At 40.3% G+C, this 23,254-nt stretch overlaps 1 protein-coding gene across 1 annotated transcript in view; it reads left to right on the top strand.

Annotated features, from left to right (window-relative positions):
- LOC134211866 (RYamide receptor-like) overlaps positions 1-23,254 on the top strand; it is a 654,886-nt gene that overhangs the window by 630,435 nt on the left and 1,197 nt on the right. The gene's annotated exons all lie outside the window — the stretch shown is intronic.

Here is a 23,254-nt window from a genome sequence, read left to right as displayed (position 1 = left end):
ACCAACCAAACCAACCAAACCAATCCAAACCAACCAAACCAATCCAAACCAACCAAATCCAATCCAAACCAATCCAAACCAATCCAAACCAACCAAACCAATCCAAACCAACCAAACCAATCCAACCAATCCAAACCAATCCAAACCAATCCAAACCAACCAAACCAATCCAAACCAATCCAAACCAATCCAAACCAATCCAAACCAATCCAAACCAACCAAACCAATCCAAACCAACCAAACCAACCAAACCAATCCAAACCAATCCAAACCAATCCAAACCAATCCAAACCAACCAAACCAATCCAAACCAACCAAACCAACCAAACCAATCCAAACCAATCCCAAACCAATCCAAACCAATCCAAACCAACCAAACCAATCCAAACCAACCAAACCAATCCAAACCAATCCAAACCAATCCAAACCAACCAAACCAATCCAAACCAACCAAACCAATCCAAACCAATCCAAACCAATCCAAACCAATCCAAACCAATCCAAACCAACCAAACCAACCAAACCAATCCAAACCAACCAAACCAATCCAAACCAATCCAAACCAACCAAACCAATCCAAACCAATCCAAACCAATCCAAACCAATCCAAACCAATCCAAACCAATCCAAACCAACCAAACCAATCCAAACCAATCCAAACCAATCCAAACCAATCCAAACCAATCCAAACCAACCAAACCAATCCAAACCAACCAAACCAATCCAAACCAATCCAAACCAATCCAAACCAATCCAAACCAACCAAACCAATCCAAACCAACCAAACCAACCAAACCAACCAAACCAATCCAAACCAATCCAAACCAACCAAACCAATCCAAACCAATCCAAACCAACCAAACCAATCCAAACCAACCAAACCAACCAAACCAATCCAAACCAATCCAAACCAACCAAACCAACCAAACCAATCCAAACCAATCCAAACCAATCCAAACCAATCCAAACCAATCCAAACCAATCCAAACCAACCAAACCAATCCAAACCAACCAAACCAATCCAAACCAACCAAACCAATCCAAACCAATCCAAACCAATCCAAACCAATCCAAACCAATCCAAACCAACCAAACCAATCCAAACCAATCCAAACCAATCCAAACCAACCAAACCAATCCAAACCAACCAAACCAATCCAAACCAATCCAAACCAATCCAAACCAACCAAACCAATCCAACCAATCCAACCAATCCAAACCAATCCAAACCAACCAAACCAATCCAAACCAATCCAAACCAATCCAAACCAATCCAGATCCAACCAAACCAATCCAAACCAATCCAAACCAATCCAAACCAATCCAAATCCAAGCCAAACCAACCAAACCAACCAAACCAACCAAACCAACCAAACCAACCAAACCAATCCAAACCAATCCAAACCAATCCAAACCAATCCAAACCAAACCAGATCCAACCAAACCAACCAAACCAATCCAAACCAATCCAAACCAATCCAAACCAATCCAAACCAATCCAAACCAATCCAAACCAATCCAAACCAATCCAAACCAACCAAACCAATCCAAACCAATCCAAACCAATCCAAACCAATCCAAACCAATCCAAACCAATCCAAACCAATCCAGTCCAAACCAGTCCAAACCAACCAAACCAACCAAACCAATCCAAACCAACCAAACCAATCCAAACCCAATCCAAACCAATCCAAACCAATCCAAACCAATCCAAACCAACCAAACCAATCCAAACCAATCCAAACCAATCCAAACCAACCAAACCAATCCAAACCAATCCAAACCAACCAAACCAATCCAAACCAATCCAAACCAACCAAACCAATCCAAACCAATCCAAACCAATCCAAACCAATCCAAACCAACCAAACCAATCCAAACCAACCAAACCAACCAAACCAATCCAAACCAACCAAACCAACCAAACCAACCAAACCAATCCAAACCAACCAAACCAATCCAAACCAATCCAAACCAACCAAACCAATCCAAACCAATCCAAACCAATCCAAACCAACCAAACCAATCCAAACCAATCCAAACCAATCCAAACCAATCCAAACCAATCCAAACCAACCAAACCAATCCAAACCAATCCAAACCAATCCAAACCAACCAAACCAATCCAAACCAATCCAAACCAATCCAAACCAATCCAAACCAATCCAAACCAATCCAAACCAATCCAAACCAACCAAACCAATCCAAACCAATCCAAACCAACCAAACCAATCCAAACCAATCCCAAACCAATCCAAACCAATCCAAACCAATCCAAACCAACCAAACCAATCCAAACCAATCCAAACCAATCCAAACCAACCAAACCAATCCAAACCAATCCAAACCAACCAAACCAACCAAACCAATCCAAACCAACCAAACCAATCCAAACCAATCCAAACCAACCAAACCAACCAAACCAACCAAACCAATCCAAACCAACCAAACCAATCCAAACCAACCAAACCAATCCAAACCAATCCAAACCAACCAAACCAATCCAAACCAATCCAAACCAATCCAAACCAATCCAAACCAACCAAACCAATCCAAACCAATCCAAACCAATCCAAACCAATCCAAACCAACCAAACCAATCCAAACCAATCCAAACCAACCAAACCAATCCAAACCAATCCAAACCAATCCAAACCAACCAAACCAATCCAAACCAATCCAAACCAACCAAACCAATCCAAACCAATCCAAATCCAACCAAACCAATCCAAACCAATCCAAACCAATCCAAACCAATCCAAACCAATCCAAACCAATCCAAACCAATCCAAACCAATCCAAACCAATCCAAACCAATCCAAACCAATCCAAACCAATCCAAACCAATCCAAACCAATCCAAACCAACCAAACCAATCCAAACCAATCCAAACCAACCAAACCAATCCAAACCAACCAAACCAATCCAAACCAATCCAAACCAACCAAACCAACCAAACCAATCCAAACCAACCAAACCAATCCAAACCAATCCAAACCAACCAAACCAACCAAACCAACCAAACCAACCAAACCAATCCAAACCAATCCAAACCAACCAAACCAATCCAAACCAACCAAACCAACCAAACCAATCCAAACCAATCCAAACCAATCCAAACCAATCCAAACCAATCCAAACCAACCAAACCAATCCAAACCAACCAAACCAATCCAAACCAATCCAAACCAATCCAAACCAATCCAAACCAATCCAAACCAATCCAAACCAACCAAACCAATCCAAACCAACCAAACCAATCCAAACCAATCCAAACCAACCAAACCAATCCAAACCAATCCAAACCAACCAAACCAACCAAACCAATCCAAACCAATCCAAACCAATCCAAACCAACCAAACCAACCAAACCAATCCAAACCAATCCAAACCAATCCAAACCAATCCAACCAATCCAAACCAATCCAAACCAATCCCAAACCAACCAAACCAATCCCAAACCAATCCAAACCAATCCAAACCAATCCAAACCAATCCAAACCAACCAAACCAATCCAAACCAATCCAAACCAACCAAACCAATCCAAACCAACCAAACCAATCCAAACCAATCCAAACCAATCCAAACCAACCAAACCAATCCAAACCAACCAAACCAATCCAAACCAATCCAAACCAATCCAAACCAACCAAACCAATCCAAACCAATCCAAACCAATCCAAACCAATCCAAACCAATCCAAACCAACCAAACCAATCCAAACCAATCCAGTCCAAACCAACCAACCAAACCAATCCAAACCAATCCAAACCAATCCAAACCCAATCCAAACCAATCCAAACCAATCCAAACCAATCCAAACCAATCCAAACCAATCCAAACCAACCAAACCAATCCAAACCAACCAAACCAATCCAAACCAATCCAAACCAATCCAAACCAATCCAAACCAATCCAAACCAATCCAAACCAACCAAACCAATCCAAACCAACCAAATCCAATCCAAACCAATCCAAACCAATCCAAACCAATCCAAACCAATCCAAACCAACCAAACCAATCCAAACCAATCCAAACCAATCCAAACCAATCCAAACCAATCCAAACCAACCAAACCAATCCAAACCAATCCAAACCAATCCAAACCAACCAAACCAACCAAACCAATCCAAACCAATCCAAACCAATCCAAACCAACCAAACCAACCAAACCAATCCAAACCAATCCAAACCAACCAAACCAATCCAAACCAATCCAAACCAATCCAAACCAATCCAAACCAAACCAATCCAAACCAATCCAAACCAATCCAAACCAATCCAAACCAACCAAACCAATCCAAACCAATCCAAACCAACCAAACCAATCCAAACCAATCCAAACCAACCCAAACCAATCCAAACCAACCAAACCAATCCAAACCAATCCAAACCAATCCAAACCAATCCAAACCAATCCAAACCAATCCAAACCAACCAAACCAATCCAAACCAACCAAACCAATCCAAACCAATCCAAACCAATCCAAACCAATCCAAATCCAATCCAAACCAATCCAAATCCAATCCAAACCAAACCAATCCAAACCAATCCAAACCAATCCAAACCAATCCAAACCAATCCAAACCAATCCAAACCAATCCAAACCAACCAAACCAATCCAAACCAATCCAAACCAATCCAAACCAATCCAAACCAACCAAACCAACCAAACCAATCCAAACCAATCCAAACCAAACCAATCCAAACCAATCCAAACCAATCCAAACCAATCCAAACCAATCCAAACCAACCAAACCAACCCCAAACCAATCCAAACCAATCCAAACCAATCCAAACCAATCCAAACCAATCCAAACCAACCAAACCAATCCAAACCAACCAAACCAATCCAAACCAATCCAAACCAATCCAAACCAATCCAAACCAATCCAAACCAATCCAAACCAATCCAAACCAATCCAAACCAATCCAAACCAACCAAACCAATCCAAACCAATCCCAAACCAAATCCAATCCCAAACCAATCCAAACCAATCCAAACCAACCAAACCAATCCAAACCAATCCAAACCAAACCAACCAAACCAATCCAAACCAATCCAAACCAATCCAAACCAACCAAACCAACCAAACCAATCCAAACCAATCCAAACCAATCCAAACCAATCCAAACCAACCAAACCAATCCAAACCAATCCAAACCAATCCAAACCAATCCCAAACCAATCCAAACCAATCCAAACCAATCCAAACCAATCCAAACCAACCAAACCAATCCAAACCAATCCAAACCAATCCAAACCAACCAAACCAACCCAAACCAATCCAAACCAATCCAAACCAACCAAACCAATCCAAACCAATCCAAACCAATCCAAACCAACCAAACCAATCCAAACCAATCCAAACCAATCCAAACCAATCCAAACCAAACCAACCAAACCAATCCAAACCAACCAAACCAACCAAACCAACCAAACCAATCCAAACCAATCCAAACCAATCCCAAACCAATCCCAAACCAATCCAAACCAATCCAAACCAACCAAACCAACCAAACCAATCCAAACCAACCAAACCAATCCAAACCAATCCAAACCAACCAAACCAATCCAAACCAATCCAAACCAATCCAAACCAACCAAACCAACCAAACCAACCAAACCAATCCAAACCAACCAAACCAATCCAAACCAATCCAAACCAATCCAAACCAATCCAAACCAATCCAAACCAACCCAAACCAATCCAAACCAACCAAACCAACCAAACCAACCAAACCAATCCAAACCAATCCAAACCAATCCAAACCAACCAAACCAATCCAAACCAACCAAACCAATCCAAACCAATCCAAACCAATCCAAACCAATCCAAACCAATCCAAACCAATCCAAACCAATCCAAACCAATCCAAACCAATCCAAACCAATCCAAACCAATCCAAACCAATCCAAACCAACCAAACCAACCAAACCAATCCAAACCAACCAAACCAATCCAAACCAATCCAAACCAACCAAACCAACCAAACCAATCCAAACCAATCCAAACCAACCAAACCAACCAAACCAACCAAACCAATCCAAACCAACCCAAACCAATCCAAACCAACCAAACCAATCCAAACCAAACCAACCAAACCAATCCAAACCAACCAAACCAATCCAAACCAACCAAACCAACCAAACCAATCCAAACCAAACCAACCAAACCAATCCAAACCAATCCAAACCAACCAAACCAATCCAAACCAATCCAACCAACCAAACCAATCCAAACCAATCCCAAACCAATCCAAACCAACCAAACCAACCAAACCAATCCAAATCCAATCCAAACCAACCAAACCAATCCAAACCAATCCAAACCAATCCCAAACCAATCCCAAACCAATCCAAACCAATCCAAACCAATCCAAACCAATCCAAACCAATCCAAACCAATCCCAAACCAATCCAAACCAATCCAAACCAATCCAAACCAATCCAAACCAATCCAAACCAACCAAAACCAATCCAAACCAATCCCAAACCAATCCAAACCAATCCAAACCAATCCAAACCAATCCAAACCAATCCAAACCAATCCAAACCAACCAAACCAATCCAAACCAATCCAAACCAATCCAAACCAATCCAAACCAACCAAACCAATCCAAACCAATCCAAACCAACCAAACCAATCCAAACCAATCCAAACCAATCCAAACCAATCCAAACCAACCAAACCAATCCAAACCAACCAAACCAACCAAACCAATCCAAACCAACCAAACCAATCCAAACCAATCCAAACCAATCCAAACCAATCCAAACCAACCAAACCAACCAAACCAATCCAAACCAATCCAAACCAATCCAAACCAACCAAATCCAATCCAAACCAATCCAAACCAATCCAAACCAACCAAACCAATCCAAACCAATCCAAACCAATCCAAACCAATCCAAACCAATCCAAACCAACCCAAACCAATCCAAACCAATCCAAACCAATCCAAACCAATCCAAACCAACCCAAACCAATCCAAACCAATCCAAACCAATCCAAACCAATCCAAACCAATCCAAACCAATCCAAACCAACCAAACCAATCCAAACCAATCCAAACCAACCAAACCAATCCAAACCAACCAAACCAATCCAAACCAACCAAACCAATCCAAACCAATCCAAACCAATCCAAACCAACCAAACCAACCAAACCAATCCAAACCAATCCAAACCAACCAAACCAACCAAACCAACCAAACCAATCCAAACCAATCCAAACCAACCAAACCAATCCAAACCAACCAAACCAATCCAAACCAATCCAAACCAATCCAAACCAACCAAACCAATCCAAACCAATCCAAACCAATCCAAACCAATCCAAACCAATCCAAACCAACCAAACCAATCCAAACCAACCAAACCAATCCAAACCAATCCAAACCAACCAAACCAACCAAACCAATCCAAACCAACCAAACCAATCCAAACCAATCCAAACCAACCAAAACCAATCCAAACCAATCCAAACCAATCCAAACCAATCCAAACCAATCCAAACCAATCCAAACCAAACCAATCCAAACCAACCAAACCAATCCAAACCAACCAAACCAATCCAAACCAACCAAACCAATCCAAACCAATCCAAATCCAACCAAACCAATCCAAACCAATCCAAACCAATCCAAACCAATCCAAACCAATCCAAACCAATCCAAACCAACCAAACCAATCCAAATCCAATCCAAACCAATCCAAACCAATCCAAACCAATCCAAACCAATCCAAACCAATCCAAACCAATCCCAAACCAATCCAAACCAATCCAAACCAATCCCAAACCAATCCAAACCAATCCCAAACCAATCCAAACCAATCCAAACCAATCCAAACCAATCCAAACCAATCCAAACCAGTCCAAACCAATCCAAACCAATCCAAACCAATCCAAACCAATCCAAACCAACCAAACCAACCAAACCAATCCAAACCAACCAAACCAATCCAAACCAATCCAAACCAATCCAAACCAACCAAACCAACCAAACCAACCAAACCAACCAAACCAATCCAAACCAATCCCAAACCAACCAAACCAATCCAAACCAATCCAAACCAACCCAAACCAATCCAAACCAATCCAAACCAATCCAAACCAAACCAACCAAACCAATCCAAACCAACCAAACCAATCCAAACCAATCCAAACCAATCCAAACCAATCCAAATCCAATCCAAACCAATCCAAATCCAATCCAAACCAACCAAACCAATCCAAACCAATCCAAACCAATCCAAACCAATCCAAACCAATCCAAACCAATCCAAACCAATCCAAACCAACCCAAACCAATCCAAACCAATCCAAACCAACCAAACCAATCCAAACCAATCCCAAACCAATCCAAACCAACCAAACCAATCCAAACCAATCCCAAACCAATCCAAACCAATCCCAAACCAATCCAAACCAATCCAAACCAATCCAAACCAATCCAAACCAACCAAACCAACCAAACCAATCCAAACCAACCAAACCAATCCAAACCAATCCAGATCCAACCAAACCAATCCAAACCAATCCCAAACCAACCAAACCAATCCAAACCAATCCAAACCAATCCAACCAATCCAAACCAATCCAAACCAACCAAACCAATCCAAACCAATCCAAACCAACCAAACCAATCCAAACCAATCCAAACCAACCAAACCAACCAAACCAATCCAAACCAATCCAAACCAACCAAACCAACCAGATCCAATCCAAACCAATCCAAACCAATCCAAACCAATCCAAACCAAATCCAAAACCAATCCAAACCAACCAAACCAACCAAACCAATCCAAACCAATCCAAACCAATCCAAACCAATCCAAACCAATCCAAACCAATCCAAACCAATCCAAACCAATCCAAACCAATCCCAAACCAACCAAACCAATCCAAACCAATCCAGATCCAATCCAAACCAATCCAAACCAACCAAACCAATCCAAACCAATCCAAACCAATCCAAACCAATCCAAACCAATCCCAAACCAACCAAACCAATCCAAACCAATCCAAACCAATCCAAACCAACCAAACCAATCCAAACCAACCAAACCAATCCAAACCAATCCAAACCAACCAACCCAACCAAACCAACCAAACCAATCCAAATCCAATCCAAACCAATCCAAACCAATCCAGATCCAACCAAACCAATCCAAACCAATCCAAACCAATCCAAACCAACCAAAACCAATCCAAACCAATCCAAACCAATCCAAACCAATCCAAACCAATCCAAACCAATCCAAACCAATCCAAACCAATCCAAACCAATCCAAACCAATCCCAAACCAATCCAAACCAACCCAAACCAACCAAACCAATCCAAACCAATCCAAACCAATCCAGATCCAATCCAAACCAATCCAAACCAATCCAAACCAATCCAAACCAATCCAAAACCAATCCAAATCCAATCCAAATCCAATCCAAATCCAATCCAAATCCAATCCAAACGCAATCCAAACCAATCCAAACCAATCCAAACCAATCCAAACCAATCCAACCAATCCAACACCAATCCAAATCCAATCCAATGATTTGAAACAAAAGGTCTTCGATTACACACGTATTTCTCAGCACAGTAGAACTTTAATTGATCATGTATATCCTAATTTCGATTCCGTTAGTACGGTAACGATTTGTGATTTGAAAATAACTGATCATGAAACTCTAGTAATTAACGTAGATGATAATAGTGATAATAATAGTGATCTTATCAAATTAAAGTGCTGGAGAAAATATTCAAAACAAGCTATCTTGGGTCTTGTCGCAAGAAACGTGGATTTTCAATCAAACGTCGGTTCGTTAGATCAAAAATCAGCTGTTCTTACTGACGTTTTGAAAACCTGTACCAATAATCTAATAGAACATAAATATGTATCTCTGAAAAACTCGAACAGCTGGTAATAATCTGGATCTTTACGATTCAAACGTAAAAGGGACAAATTGTACAGAAAATTTTGTAGAAGTAATAATGCTATTCATTGAAAAGGTATCAGGTTTGGTATGAAATAAATATTCGCATATGTTGAAAAACGAGATGCGAATATATTCAGAGGAAAATTGATCAGCATCAAAACAACAGCAAAGAGTTATGGAAAATTTTGAAACTTTGTTAAAACCTAATAGTAGCAAACCGCGATCCATAACCTTCGATGGCACATTAGAACAGTCAGAACAAGTTATTGCAGATAAATTCAATCAATATTTCGTCAACAGTGTCTCACTGATTAACCAGTCAATTGAGTTAGTTGATGAGCCTGACGAAATAAAACAGCTGATTAATTTTGATTGTAGATTTGATGGATTTTACCCAATAACATTAGAAGAACTTGAAAATATTTGCTTTTCAATTGGAAAAACGGCTGGAGTCGATAATGTTAATGCTAAGGTAATACAAGACTGCTTTGATGTCATCGGACACAACTTGCTGGACCTTTATAAATGAATCTTTACGAACTGGGCACGTGCCACAAGTTTGGAAGGAATCTCTAGTGATTCCGATTCAAAAAGTTGCTGGGACGATTAAAGCCGAAGAGTTTCGTCCTATCAATATGTTGCACACATTAGAGAAAATTTTGGAACTTGTAGTAAAAGGCCAGCTGCTTGAGTATTTGAATAGAAATAACTTGCTGATACCGGAACAATCGGGATATCGAGAAGGTCATTCTTAGAAACCGCATTGAACTTGGTATTAGCTAAATGGAAGGAAATGTAGAGCGTAAAGATACGATTGTTGCTGTGTTCTTGGATCTAAAACGCGCTTTTGAGACAATTTCTCGGCCCTATTGTTGAGCATAATCAAGCGCTTTGGAATTTCGATTCGTATACAATTGGTTTGAAAGCTATTTGTCTGACAGATCTCAAAGGACTGCTTTTAATGATTCTGTTTCTAGTCCCGTGGAGAACACGCTAGGAGTGCCACAGGAAGTGTATTAGGGCCTATTTTATTCATTATGTATATAAATGATATGCGACGAGTCTTACGATTTTGTGATATAAATCTTTTTGCTGATGACACCGTGATATTCATTGCAGCTAAAAATTTAGCAGATGCTGTTTCACGCTTGAACGAGGATTTACACTCTAAGTAGATGGTTGAAATACAAGCAATTGAAATTGAATATTAATAAAACAAAATACATGGTAATTTCATGAACCTGAGTAAATGAGGATGTCTCTGTTAAAATTGATGATGAGATAATTGATCGCGTCCATGATATTAAATATCTTGGCGTGATTATTGATGACAAGCTAAAATTTGACATACATATTGACAATGTTATCAAGAAAATAGCCAAGAAGTATGGAATGCTCTGTCGATTAAAACACGATTTGACTATTGGTAGCAAAATACTCTTGTATAAATCAATCATCTCTCCTCATCTGGATTTTTGCCCTTCCATCCTTTTCTTGGCTAACGAAACACAAATATCGAGATTGCAGCGCTTACAAAATAAAATAATGTGTTTGATTTAAAATGTGATAGATTCACTTCCTCAACTTTCCTGTTGGACGCCTTACAATGGCTGTGAGTGAAGCAAAAGAATAGTGTACTTGACTATGGTGTTCATTTTTAAAGTAATAAACGGTTTACTGCCTCGATATTTGTGTGATCGAATTGAAAGAGGAAGTGATATTCATAGTTATAATACTAGACACGCGGATAATGTGAGAACACCCCTATTTTCTGTATGGCGCTTCACAAAACTCTTTTGTTTTAAAGGTATAAATGTTTTCAATTCGATGCCTTCACACATCAAACGTGCAGTCACGCTAACACAGTTTAAGAGACAATGTATTTCACACGTCAAAGCTGCCTTTTGAACAGCTACCCGGCAATTTTTTACCCGTTAACACATGTATCTTGACGAAGTTTTTAACAACGGATGATTTTTATGGACCATTTTTTATTTTTTATCATTTATTGAGGCATTAATAAGCTATGACGTTCGCCTCGATGATGATGATGGATTTTAATTTATTGACGTAGTTTATTTTTGAACCTTTCTTTGTGTAGTCTACAAAAGTTTGAGTATCGCGCGCGGATTACAGATATGAATGATTTTGAATTTATTTAAAACTTGCATATTTCTTGAACTGTTGAATCATGCTCTTGAATTAGTAGTAAGCCTTCTTGGTAGATTATTTTGTACTGCGGTTGTTCCGAAACTTTGTTATCGACGGAGCGGTTACACAAGTTTTGATGTTTGGTTGTCGAACCTAATGATCCATGTTCAGATACATGTGAGTTTTAGATTGCGATATTGGTTTGTGAAAAGAACGCGATGTTTGGCGGAGCTTTTGAAATCTGTGCGAGAGGTTTCACAAGTTTAGCTTTTGATGAGCTCCATGTATCACTACTGTTGATTACAAAAATTCTAGGTGTAGTTCTTTAGTTCATTTTACCAATTTATTTTTGCTGTACAGTATGGAATTTTATTTTGGATTTTATATCTGTATATACAATCGGATCGTTTGTTTGCAAAACCGATTACATTGATCTTATTTAATTATCTTAAAGATAACCCGTCCAGCCCAAACCTTGTAGGGTATGGACCACCATCATCATCATCATCCAAACCAATCCAAATCCAACCAAACCAATCCAAACCAATCCAAACCAACCAAACCAATCCAAACCAATCCAAACCAATCCCAAACCAATCCAAACCAATCCAAACCAACCAAACCAATCCAAACCAATCCAAACCAATCCAAACCAACCAAACCAATCCAAACCAATCCAAACCAATCCAAACCAACCAAACCAACCAAACCAATCCAAACCAATCCAAACCAATCCAAACCAATCCAAACCAATCCAAACCAATCCAAACCAATCCAAACCAATCCAAACCAATCCAAACCAACCAAATCCAAACCAATCCAAACCAATCCAAACCAATCCAAACCAATCCAAACCAATCCAAACCAACCAACCAAACCAATCCAAACCAATCCAAACCAACCAACCAACCAACCAAACCAATCCAAACCAATCCAAACCAATCCAAACCAACCAAACCAATCCAAACCAATCCAAACCAACCAAACCAATCCAAACCAATCCAACCAAACCCAATCCAAACCAACCAAACCAATCCAAACCAATCCAAACCAATCCAAACCAATCCAAACCAATCCAATCCAAACCAAACCAATCCAAACCAATCCAAACCAACCAAACCAATCCAAACCAACCAAACCAACCAAACCAACCAAACCAATCCAAACCAATCCAAACCAATCCAAACCAATCCAAACCAATCCAAACCAACCAAACCAATCCAAACCAATCCAAACCAATCCAAACCAACCAAACCAATCCAAACCAACCAAACCAACCAAACCAATCCAAACCAATCCAAACCAATCCCAAACCAACCAAACCAACCAAACCAATCCAAACCAATCCAAACCAATCCAAACCAACCAAACCAACCAAACCAATCCAAACCAATCCAAACCAACCAAACCAATCCAAACCAATCCAAACCAACCAAACCAACCAAACCAATCCAAACCAATCCAAACCAATCCAAACCAACCAAACCAATCCAAACCAATCCAAACCAACCAAACCAATCCAAACCAACCAAACCAATCCAAACCAATCCAAACCAATCCAAACCAATCCAAACCAACCAAACCAATCCAAACCAACCAAACCAATCCAAACCAACCAAACCAATCCAAACCAATCCAAACCAATCCAAACCAATCCAAACCAATCCAAACCAATCCAAACCAACCCAAACCAACCAAACCAATCCAAACCAATCCAAACCAATCCAAACCAATCCAAACCAATCCAAACCAACCAAACCAATCCAAACCAATCCAAACCAATCCAAACCAATCCAAACCAATCCAAACCAACCAAACCAATCCAAACCAATCCAAACCAATCCAAACCAATCCAAACCAACCAAACCAATCCAAACCAATCCAAACCAACCAAACCAATCCAAACCAATCCAAACCAATCCAAACCAATCCAACCAATCCAAACCAACCAAACCAATCCAAACCAATCCAACCAACCAAACCAATCCAAACCAATCCAAACCAATCCAAACCAACCAAACCAATCCAAACCAATCCAAACCAATCCAAACCAATCCAAACCAATCCAATCCAAACCAACCAAACCAATCCAAACCAACCAAACCAATCCAAACCAATCCAAACCAATCCAAACCAATCCAAACCAATCCAAACCAACCAAACCAATCCAAACCAATCCAAACCAATCCAAACCAATCCAAACCAATCCAAACCAATCCAAACCAATCCAAACCAACCAAACCAACCAAACCAACCAAACCAACCAAACCAATCCAAACCAATCCAAACCAATCCAAACCAACCAAACCAATCCAAACCAATCCAAACCAATCCAAACCAATCCAAACCAATCCAAACCAATCCAAACCAAACCAATCCAAACCAATCCAACCAAACCAACCAAACCAATCCAAACCAACCAAACCAATCCAAACCAATCCAAACCAATCCAAACCAATCCAAACCAATCCAAACCAATCCAAACCAATCCAAACCAACCAAACCAATCCAAACCAATCCAAACCAACCAAACCAATCCAAACCAACCAAACCAATCCAAACCAACCAAACCAATCCAAACCAATCCAAACCAATCCAAACCAATCCAAACCAATCCAAACCAACCAATCCAAACCAATCCAAACCAATCCAAACCCAATCCAAACCAATCCAAACCAATCCAAACCAATCCAAACCAATCCAAACCAATCCAAACCAACCAAACCAATCCAAACCAATCCAAACCAACCAAACCAATCCCAAACCAATCCAAACCAATCCAAACCAATCCAAACCAACCAAACCAATCCAAACCAAACCAAATCCAATCCAAACCAACCAAACCAATCCAAACCAATCCAAACCAATCCAAACCAATCCAAACCAATCCAAACCAATCCAAACCAATCCAAACCAACCAAACCAATCCAAACCAATCCAAACCAATCCAAACCAACCAAACCAATCCAAACCAACCAAACCAATCCAAACCAATCCAAACCAATCCAAACCAATCCAAACCAATCCAAACCAACCAAACCAATCCAAACCAACCAAACCAATCCAAACCAATCCAAACCAACCAAACCAATCCAAACCAATCCAAACCAACCAAACCAATCCAAACCAATCCAAACCAATCCAAACCAATCCAAACCAATCCAAACCAATCCAAACCAACCAAACCAACCAAACCAACCAAACCAACCAAACCAATCCAAACCAATCCAAACCAATCCAAACCAATCCAACCAATCCAAACCAACCAAACCAACCAAACCAATCCAAATCCAATCCAAATCCAATCCAAACCAACCAAACCAATCCAAACCAACCAAACCAACCAAACCAATCCAAACCAACCAAACCAATCCAAACCAATCCAAACCAACCAAACCAATCCAAACCAATCCAAACCAATCCAAACCAACCAAACCAACCAAACCAATCCAAACCAATCCAAACCAATCCAAACCAATCCAAACCAATCCAAACCAAACCAATCCAAATCCAACCAAACCAACCAAACCAATCCAACCAATCCAAACCAATCCAAACCAATCCAAACCAATCCAAACCAATCCAAACCAATCCAAACCAACCAAACCAACCAAACCAACCAAACCAATCCAAACCAATCCAAACCAATCCAAACCAATCCAAACCAATCCAAACCAATCCAAACCAATCCAAACCAATCCAAACCAATCCAAACCAATCCAAACCAATCCAAACCAATCCAAACCAACCAAACCAATCCAAACCAACCAACCAAACCAAACCAACCAAACCAACCAAACCAAACCAATCCAAACCAATCCAAACCAATCCAAACCAACCAACCAAACCAACCAAACCAACCAAACCAATCCAAACCAATCCAAACCAATCCAAACCAATCCAAACCAAACCAACCAAACCAAACCCAACCAAACCAATCCAAACCAACCAAATCCAACCAAACCAATCCAAACCAATCCAAACCAATCCAAACCAATCCAAACCAACCAAACCAATCCAAACCAATCCAAACCAATCCAACCAACCAATCCAAACCAATCCAAACCAACCAAACCAATCCAAACCAATCCAAACCAATCCAAACCAACCAAACCAATCCAAACCAACCAAACCAATCCAACCAATCCAAACCAATCCAAACCAATCCAAATCCAATCCAAACCAATCCAAACCAACCAAACCAATCCAAACCAATCCAAACCAACCAAACCAATCCAAACCAATCCAAACCAATCCAAACCAATCCAAACCAATCCAAACCAATCCAAACCAACCAAACCAACAACCAAACCAATCCAAACCAATCCAAACCAACCAAACCAATCCAAACCAACCAAACCAATCCAAACCAATCCAAACCAATCCAAACCAACCAAACCAATCCAAACCAATCCAAACCAATCCAACCAAACCAATCCAAACCAATCCAAACCAATCCAAACCAATCCAAACCAACCAACCAAACCAATCCAAACCAATCCAAACCAATCCAAACCAATCCAAACCAATCCAAACCAACCAAACCAACCAAACCAATCCAAACCAATCCAAACCAATCCAAACCAATCCAAACCAATCCAAACCAATCCAAACCAACCAAACCAATCCAAATCCAATCCAAACCAATCCAAACCAATCCAAACCAATCCAAACCAATCCAAACCAATCCAAACCAACCAAACCAATCCAAACCAATCCAAACCAATCCAAACCAATCCAAACCAACCAAACCAACCAATCCAAACCAATCCAAACCAACCAAACCAATCCAAACCAATCCAAATCCAATCCAAACCAATCCAAACCAATCCAAACCAATCCAAACCAATCCAAACCAATCCAAACCAACCAAACCAACCAATCCAAACCAATCCAAACCAATCCAAACCAATCCAAACCAACCAATCCAAACCAATCCAAACCAATCCAAACCAATCCAAACCAACCAACCAATCCAAACCAACCAAACCAATCCAATCCAAACCAATCCAAACCAATCCAAACCAACCAAACCAATCCAAACCAATCCAAACCAACCAAACCAATCCAAACCAACCAAACCAATCCAAACCAATCCAAACCAATCCAAACCAATCCAAACCAATCCAAACCAATCCAAACCAATCCAAACCAATCCAAACCAACCAAACCAATCCAAACCAACCAAACCAATCCAAACCAATCCAAACCAATCCAAACCAACCAAACCAATCCAAACCAATCCAACCAGTCCAAACCAATCCAAACCAATCCAAACCAATCCAAACCAATCCAAACCAACCAATCCAAACCAATCCAAACCAACCAAACCAATCCAAACCAATCCAAACCAACCAAACCAATCCAAACCAATCCAAACCAATCCAAACCAACCAAACCAATCCAAACCAATCCAAACCAACCAAACCAATCCAAACCAACCAAACCAATCCAAACCAATCCAAACCAATCCAAACCAACCAAACCAACCAAACCAACCAACCAATCCAAACCAATCCAAACCAACCAACCAAACCAATCCAAACCAATCCAAACCCAACCAAACCAATCCAAACCAATCCAAACCAATCCAAACCAATCCAAACCAATCCAAACCAACCAAACCAATCCAACCAATCCAAACCAATCCAAACCAATCCAAACCCCATCCAAACCAATCCAAACCAAACCAATCCAAACCAACCAAACCAATCCAACCAAACCAACCAAACCAATCCAAACCAATCCAAACCAATCCAAACCAAACCAATCCAAACCAATCCAAACCAACCAAACCAACCAAACCAATCCAAACCCCATCCAAACCAATCCAAACCAACCAAACCAATCCAAACCAACCAAACCAATCCAAACCAATCCAAACCAACCAAACCAATCCAAACCATCCAAACCAATCCAAACCAACCAACCAACCAAACCAATCCAAACCAATCCAAACCAACCAAACCAATCCAAACCAACCAAACCAATCCAAACCAATCCAAACCAATCCAAACCAACCCAAACCAATCCAAACCAACCAAACCAATCCAAACCAATCCAAACCAACCAACCAACCAATCCAAACCAATCCAAACCAATCCAAACCAACCAAACCAATCCAAACCAATCCAAACCAATCCAAACCAATCCAAACCAATCCAAACCAATCCAAACCAACCAAACCAACCAAACCAATCCAAACCAATCCAAACCAATCCAAACCAATCCAAACCAACCAAACCAATCCAAACCAACCAAACCAATCCAAACCAATCCAAACCAATCCAAACCAATCCAAACCAACCAAACCAATCCAAACCAATCCAAACCAACCAAACCAATCCAAACCAAACCAATCCAACCAATCCAAACCAATCCAAACCAATCCAAACCAATCCAAACCAACCAAACCAATCCAAACCAACCAAACCAATCCAAACCAACCCAAACCAACCAAACCAATCCAAACCAATCCAAACCAATCCAAACCAATCCAAACCAATCCAAACCAACCAAACCAATCCAAACCAATCCAAACCAATCCAAACCAATCCAAACCAATCCAAACCAATCCAAACCAATCCAAACCAATCCAAACCAATCCAAACCAATCCAAACCAATCCAAACCAATCCAAACCAACCAAACCAATCCAAACCAATCCAAACCAATCCAAACCAACCAAACCAATCCAAACCAACCCAAACCAATCCAAACCAACCAAACCAATCCAAACCAATCCAAACCAATCCAAACCAATCCAAACCAATCCAAACCAATCCAAACCAATCCAAACCAAACCAATCCAAACCAACCAAACCAATCCAAACCAACCAACCAAACCAATCCAAACCAATCCAAACCAATCCAACCAATCCAAACCAATCCAAACCAATCCAAACCAACCAAACCAATCCAAACCAACCAAACCAATCCAAACCAATCCAAACCAACCAAACCAATCCAACCAATCCAAACCAATCCAACCAACCAACCAAACCAATCCAAACCAACCAAACCAATCCAAACCAATCCAAACCAATCCAAACCAACCAAACCAATCCAAACCAATCCAAACCAATCCAAACCAATCCAAACCAATCCAAACCAATCCAAACCAATCCAAACCAATCCAAACCAATCCAAACCAATCCAAACCAACCAAACCAATCCAAACCAATCCAAACCAACCAAACCAATCCAAACCAATCCAAACCAATCCAAACCAACCAAACCAACCAAACCAATCCAAACCAATCCAAACCAATCCAAACCAATCCAAACCAATCCAAACCAATCCAAACCAATCCAAACCAATCCAAACCAATCCAAACCAATCCAAACCAATCCAAACCAATCCAAACCAACCAAACCAATCCAAACCAACCAAACCAATCCAAACCAATCCAAACCAATCCAAACCAATCCAAACCAATCCAAACCAATCCAAACCAATCCAAACCAATCCAAACCAATCCAAACCAATCCAAACCAATCCAAACCAATCCAAACCAATCCAAACCAATCCAAACCAATCCAAACCAACCAAACCAATCCAAACCAACCAAACCAATCCAAACCAATCCAAACCAATCCAAACCCATCCAAATCCAATCCACATCCAATCCACATCCAAACCAATCCAAACCAACCAAACCCAATCCAAACCAATCCAAACCAATCCAAACCAATCCAAACCAATCCAAACCAACCAAACCAATCCAAACCAATCCAAACCAATCCAAACCAATCCAAACCAATCCAAACCAATCCAAACCAATCCAAACCAGTCCAAACCAACCAAACCAATCCAAATCCAATCCAAACCAATCCAAACCAACCAAACCAATCCAAACCAATCCAAACCAACCAAACCAATCCAAACCAACCAAACCAATCCAAACCAACCCAAACCAACCAAACCAATCCAAACCAATCCAAACCAACCAAACCAATCCAAACCAATCCAAACCAACCAAACCAATCCAAACCAATCCAAACCAATCCAAACCAATCCAAACCAGTCCAAACCAATCCAAACCAATCCAAACCAATCCAAACCAATCCAAACCAATCCACATCCAATCCAAACCAACCAAACCAATCCAAACCAATCCAAACCAATCCAAACCAATCCAAACCAATCCAAACCAATCCAAACCAATCCAAACCAATCCAAACCAATCCAAACCAATCCAAACCAATCCAAACCAATCCAAACCAACCAAACCCATCCAAATCCAATCCAAACCATATCCAATCCACATCCAATCCACATCCAATCCAAACCAATCCAAACCAATCCACATCCAATCCACATCCAACCAAACCAATCCAAACCAACCAAACCAATCCAAACCAACCAAACCAATCCAAACCAACCAAACCAATCCAAACCAATCCAAACCAATCCAAACCAAACCAAACCAATCCAAACCAACCAAACCAACACAACCAAACCAACCAAACCAATCCAAATCCCATCCAAACCAATCCAAACCAATCCAAACCAAACCAATCCAAACCAACCAAACCAAACCAATCCAAACCAATCCAAACCAATCCAAACCAATCCAAACCAATCCAAACCAATCCAAACCAACCAAACCAATCCAAACCAAACCAATCCAAACCAAACCCAACCAAACCAATCCAAACCAATCCAAACCAATCCAAACCAATCCAAACCAATCCAAACCAATCCAAACCAATCCAAACCAATCCAAACCAATCCAAATCCCATCCAAACCAATCCAAACCAAACCAATCCAAACCAATCCAAACCAAACCAATCCAAACCAATCCAAACCAATCCAAACCAATCCAAACCAATCCAAACCAACCAAACCAAACCAATCCAAACCAACCAAACCAATCCAAACCAATCCAAACCAAACCAATCCAAACCAAACCCAATCCAAACCAATCCAAACCAACCAAACCAAACCAATCCAAACCAATCCAAACCAATCCAAACCAATCCAAACCAATCCAAACCAATCCAAACCAATCCAAACCAATCCAAACCAAACCAATCCAAACCAATCCAAACCAATCCAAACCCCATCCAAACCAATCCAAACCAAACCAATCCAAACCAATCCAAACCAATACAATCCAAACCAATCCAAACCAATCCAAACCCATCCAAACCAATCCAAACCAACCAAACCCAAACCAACCAAACCAATCCAAACCAACCAAACCAACCAAACCAATCCAAACCAACCAAACCAATCCAAACCAATCCAAACCAACCAAACCAACCAAACCAATCCAAACCAATCCAAACCAATCCAAACCAACCAAACCAATCCAAACCAATCCAAACCAACCAAACCAATCCAAATCCAATCCAAACCAATCCAAACCAAACCAATCCAAACCAACCAAACCAACCAAACCAATCCAAACCAATCCAAACCAATCCAAACCAATCCAAACCAACCAAACCAAACCAATCCAAACCAATCCAAACCAATCCAAACCAATCCAAACCAAACCAACCAAACCAAACCCAATCCAAACCAATCCAAACCAATCCAAACCAATCCAAACCAATCCAAACCAACCAAACCAATCCAAACCAATCCAAACCAATCCAAACCAATCCAAACCAACCAAACCAATCCAAACCAATCCAAACCAATCCAAACCAACCAAACCAATCCAAACCAACCAAACCAATCCAAACCAATCCAAACCAATCCAAACCAATCCAAACCAATCCAAACCAAACCAATCCAAACCAATCCAAACCAATCCAAACCAACCAAACCAATCCAAACCAACCAAACCAATCCAAACCAATCCAATCCAAACCAACCAAACCAATCCAAACCAATCCAAACCAACCAAACCAATCCAAACCAACCAAACCAATCCAAACCAATCCAAACCAATCCAAACCAATCCAAACCAACCAAACCAACCAAACCAATCCAAACCAACCAAACCAACCAAACCAATCCAAACCAATCCAAACCAATCCAAACCAACCAAACCAATCCAAACCAATCCAAACCAATCCAAACCAATCCACATCCCATCCAAACCAATCCAAACCAATCCAAACCAATCCAAACCAATCCAAACCAGTCCAAACCAATCCAAACCAATCCAAACACAATCCAATCCAAACCAATCCACATCCAATCCACATCCAATCCAAACCCATCCAAACCAATCCAAACCAATCCAAACCAACCAAACCAATCCAAACCAATCCAAACCAATCCAAACCAATCCAAACCAACCAAACCAACCAAACCAATCCAAACCAATCCAAACCAATCCAAACCAATCCAAACCAATCCAAACCAACAAACCAATCCAAACCAACCAAACCAATCCAAACCAATCCAAACCAACCAAACCAATCCAAACCAACCAAACCAATCCAAACCAATCCAAACCAATCCAAACCAATCCAAACCAATCCAAACCAATCCAAACCAACCAAACCAATCCAAACCAATCCAAACCAATCCAAACCAATCCAAACCAATCCAAACCAATCCAAACCAATCCAAACCAATCCAAACCAATCCAAACCAACCAAACCAATCCAAACCAACCAAACCAACCAAACCAATCCAAACCAATCCAAACCAATCCAAACCAATCCAAACCAATCCAAACCAATCCAAACCAATCCAAACCAATCCAAACCAATCCAAACCAATCCAAACCAACCAAACCAATCCAACCAATCCAAACCAATCCAAACCAATCCAAACCAATCCAAATCTAATCCAAACCAAATCCAACCCAAACCAATTCAAAACCAATTAAAATCCAATCCAAATCCAATCCAAATCCAATCCAAATCCAATCCAAATCCAATTCCAATCCAAATCTTATTCAAATTCATTCCAAATCCAAAAAAATCCTAATTGAATATAAATCTAAGTCAAACTCAATTGAGATCCACTCCAAATTAATTTCAATCGGATCTGAGTCCAAATCGATGTTATTAACATCTTCACAGGTGTCACATAGACAAAAATACCATTAGACTTTTTCATCTTCATGAATTACTGTCGGATAAAAATCATTATGACAATCTTTGTTAGAAGCTTTTCTAAAAATCACATAGATGTTTCATTTCTTAGTCAAATTGTTAATTTAATATTTTTCTCATTTTATTTCGTTAC

Source organism: Armigeres subalbatus, chromosome 1 (genome assembly GCF_024139115.2).
Source record: "Armigeres subalbatus isolate Guangzhou_Male chromosome 1, GZ_Asu_2, whole genome shotgun sequence".
In the NCBI taxonomy this organism is placed as follows: domain Eukaryota; kingdom Metazoa; phylum Arthropoda; class Insecta; order Diptera; family Culicidae; genus Armigeres; species Armigeres subalbatus.
This window is presented reverse-complemented; position numbering and strand designations above follow the sequence as displayed.